The sequence below is a fragment of the Aegilops tauschii genome, chromosome 6, assembly GCF_002575655.3.
Source record: "Aegilops tauschii subsp. strangulata cultivar AL8/78 chromosome 6, Aet v6.0, whole genome shotgun sequence".
Lineage (NCBI taxonomy): Eukaryota > Viridiplantae > Streptophyta > Magnoliopsida > Poales > Poaceae > Aegilops > Aegilops tauschii.
In genome coordinates, this window is record NC_053040.3 from 398,164,444 (window position 1) to 398,167,359 (window position 2,916).

Genomic DNA, 2,916 nt, shown 5'->3' on the forward strand with positions numbered 1-2,916 from the left:
GAGGAACTCCCTGGATTTCTGCCAAAAGAGTGCTCCACCTTCGATCTTGCTCAACACCATAAAGCCCGAGGCAAGACTTTGGGTTACCGACGGTGCCAAAAACAACACAAACACTATTCTCTTCCTATTTAATGAATAAGGCAAATCTTATGTCTCCATTTCAAACAAGAGAGAGTACAGGTGCTCCTAGATTTGCAAATGCACCAAGAGTCCCAGCGAAGGTGGCGCTTCTGAAATTTGTTTTCTTTCAAACCCCACACTACTAGAGAAAAGCTTGCTAGTGGCGCTGGTTTTTTACATACCAGTAGCGCGGGCACCCGCGCTACTGCTAGGACGCTACAACTATTATTTAACAGTAGCGCATTTCTGAACAAGCGCTGCAGCTAAAATACTTAGTAGTAGCGCCCTATTTTCTCCCCACGCTACAACTAGGTAAATAGAAATTAAAAATAATAAAAAGAAGTCAGATGCAATATTCATGGAAATCAAGACACGTCCAGTGCAAATTAACTAAGTTCACAGAACCATCTCACAAACATTAACGACAATACCACATTTAATATAACCACACAATCTCACAAACTCATATATAGTAGTCAACAATGCATGGATAGATCATAGTTGATAAGTCTACTAGGTAGTCATACTAGCATATATATATATATGGTTCAGCAGCCACACGCATGCATATGTAGTTCTAGATGATATCAATGACGATCATCATCCTCAAGCCTGGGCGGTGGGTGTTCCTGATAATTAGGATAGCCTGTCCAACATGAAGATTCTTGTCGACGAGGAAGCTCTTCCACCCAACCGAGTTGAAGTGTGTGCGACTGTCCGTGTCCACGCCGTACGCACAGGTGGTGACGGAGCCCCTCGCGGTAAGGCGTATTCCAGCAGAGCCTTCTTCATCAGGCTTGATACCACAACTCTCAGATAGGCTCTTTGGCAATTTCTGAATAAGAAAAACATATCAATTAATAAGTAGCCTCACACATTCTACACTATCAAAAGACAGTACTACATTTCTACTAAGCATGAATTCTACTAATAAGTATATATGGATTCTACACTATTAACAGTTCTTTGGATTCTACACGAAGCATATATATCATCGGATTCACTAAGCATATAGATCATCGGATTCACTAAGCATATATATCATCGGACTCTACACCAAGTATAACAATAAAGCATATATATCATCGGATTCACTAAGCATATAGATCATCGGATTCACCAAGCATATAAGATTCGCTAAGCATATATATCATCAGACTCTACACTAAGTATAACAATAAAGCATATAAGATTCACTAAGCATATATATCATCGGACTCTACACTAAGTATAACAATAAAGCATATCATCAAATTACTACAGTAAATGCAACATACCATGACATGCCGATCAACCATGGTACTTGTCAGGCGGGTCACGAATGGCACCCCGACGGAGTCAGCACGTGGCGGAATGATGTCCCATCGGTTGCACACCTCCTCCTCGCTCAACCTCATGCTTTGAGCTATGGCTTCATCAAGTGGGTCGTCATCATCCTGATCATCCTCATCATCCTCATCATCTTCATCATCTTCTTCTTTGTTGACATAAATGACGGCCAGCTTGGGTCTTTCTGCTCTGAAGGAGAAGTTGATGAACTCACCACCGGTGATACGCATGTGGGCGATGAAACAGACCCATCCATCTCCTCCCACCTGTGTCATATTTCGTCCTTTCTCGACCTCCATAGTGTAGGGGTCCCCAGGAGCCTCAAAGGTCACAGAGTCTCCGGTCAGCTTGTTGAATTCCGACCTCACATTGCATGGGACGATCTATGTACAAAAATCAAAATGATATATACACGATGCATTAATGCCAATAACACTAAAAACAAAATAGTGGTTACTAGTTTCATATAATTTATTACCGCCGCATGAAGAAAACTAGACTCGAAGTAGATGCCGAACAACGTGCCAGTTGCAAGGCTGCTGGCGCACCTTGACTTGCACCGTCGACATGGTGGTGGTGGTGGTAGTGATGTCTACTACACAACCTTCTTCTTGTAGACGTTGTTGGGCCTCCAAATGCAGAGGTTTGTAGGACAGTAGCAAATTTCCCTCAAGTGGATGACCTAAGGTTTATCAATCCGTGGGAGGCGTAGGATGAAGATGGTCTCTCTCAAACAACCCTGCAACCAAATAATAAAGAGTCTCTTGTGTCCCCAACACACCCAATACAATGGTAAGTTGTATAGGTGCACTAGTTCGGCGAAGAGATGGTGATACAAGTGCAATATGGATGGTAGATATAGGTTTTTGTAATCTGAAAATATAAAAACAGCAAGGTAGCAAGTGATAAAAGTGAGCAGAAACGGTATTGCAATGCGTTGAAACAAGGCCTAGGGTTCATACTTTCACTAGTGCAAGTTCTCTCAACAATAATAACATAATTGGATCATATAACTATCCCTCAACATGCAACAAAGAGTCACTCCAAAGTCACTAATAGCGAAGAACAAATGAAGATATTATGGTAGGGTACGAAACCACCTCAAAGTTATCCTTTCTGATCGATCTATTCAAGAGTCCATAGTAAAATAACACGGAGCTATTCTTTCCGTTCGATCTATCATAGAGTTCGTACTAGAATAACACCTTAAGACACAAATCAACCAAAACCCTAATGTCACCTAGATACTCCAATGTCACCTCAAGTATCCGTGGGTACGATTATACGATATGCATCACACAATCTCAGATTCATCTATTCAACCAACACAAAGAACTTCAAAGAGTGCCCCAAAGTTTCTACCAGAGAGTCAAGACGAAAACGTGTGCCAACCCCTATGCATAAGTTCACGAGGTCATGGAACCCGCAAGTTGATCACCAAAACATACATCAAGTAGATCACGTGAA